The following is a 1,638-nucleotide window of genomic DNA, read 5'->3' as shown; positions in this document are numbered from 1 at the left end:
TTTTTTCTGTGTTTTCCTTGATTTCCTCTATCTTTCTGACAGTACATTGAAGACACCTAAATATCATTCTTTTAAATTCCTTTCAGTTAGTTCCATTTCTTTTTCAGAAGCAGTTTTTGGATCTGCATTTTGGTCATTTGTATCATTCTCTATTGTTTCTTCATGTGAGATAGAATTGTCTGTTATCTCTGGGGCATTATGGTGTTGTCATATTTCTATTTAATTAATAATCATGTGTTGGTGTGTTCTCAGGGAATGGAAGCATGTACACCATTCGTGTTCTACAATTATGCACTTCATTTTAGGGTGGGTTTGGCTGGTGTTGGCTGCTGTCTATCATTGATCAGGTGGTATAGGAGCTAGTATTGGCTCTTGCCCAGTGGGTGGAGCCCCTAAGGGTATGGTCTTGGCTGGACTATATTGGGCATGGTTGCTGTCTCCTGTTGGGTGGGAAAGAAAATCCCCTCCTCCTCACATTACACACACACAAGAAACAACAGAATGAACAGACAAGGAATCAATAATGAAAATAGAAAAACTAAAAAACAGGTAGCAAACAGGAAAAAAAGAGATTATAATAAGCATAAAGGCAAAAGAGGGACAGAAAGATGGAGCTATAAAAGGAAGAAAATTTTTTTTAAACTTAGGAAAATGAGTGAGAGGGAAGATGAAAACAGAAAGACAGAGAATAGTAAAGAAAGATCAAAACGGAACAAAAAGGAAATGGGTAAAAAACAGTGAAAAGAAGGAAAAACAAAAGTAAAATAGAAAGACAAAATTCAAGAGAATGGAAAGAGATGTAGAAGGAGGAGAAAGAATAAACAAACAAAAACAAGAAAACAAAACAAAATAAAAAATAGTATAAGCTGCTGGATCCAGACAGGAGAAAATTCTGTAAGGCTCTTGCAAACCAAGGAGCTCATAAGATGCCTATCACAGCAGAATTCCTTGCCCTAGATAAGTTTCTATCAGCTTCAATAGTATTCATGTTCAGTGCACTCAGTCTGGAGGTGTTTTGTAGGAATCATTGATGGAGCTGGTTTTCAGTGTCTGTTAGGACCACAGGGCAGCTAGGGACAGCATAACTGGATAAATGCTTGTCTGGTGGTTCTGCAGTTTCTGTAGGTCTGAAGCTGAGCCTGCTTAAATCCAGGCACCAAAGCAGTACACTAAAATGGTTTCATATTGGCATGGCTCCCCACCTCCTGGAAAGCAGGGTCTGGGGTTGGGATGGATAAGGGTGGGAACTGACCATACCGCTGGTCACAAGGAGAGCATGAGAAAAAAGAGGGTATGGCATCTTTCCTGTCACCTGTGTAAATCTGCTCTGCCAGTCCACCTTCTATTACCAAAGCTGGTCACAGTATAGTCGAACCACATCTGGCTGATCATTCACCAGTCAGTTGCCCTCTCTCACCATTCTTGCTCAGCCTTTCTTCCCAGCAAGCACTCAATACATTTGTCTAACCTTTCTTCTGAAGTTCAAGGCCCCACATTTTCATCTGTGTTTGCCTCATTTGGTCTGTTTGTTGAGGAAGGTCTGCATACTGCATCTGCCTAGTCAGCCATCTTGCTGGAAGTGCTCTCCTTCCATCTATTGATGCTTTTAGCATCAGTCAATATTTTGTCCATAGAATC

Source organism: Chrysochloris asiatica, unplaced genomic scaffold (genome assembly GCF_000296735.1).
Source record: "Chrysochloris asiatica unplaced genomic scaffold, ChrAsi1.0 scaffold01916, whole genome shotgun sequence".
NCBI classification, from domain to species: Eukaryota; Metazoa; Chordata; class Mammalia; order Afrosoricida; family Chrysochloridae; genus Chrysochloris; species Chrysochloris asiatica.
This window is presented reverse-complemented; position numbering follows the sequence as displayed.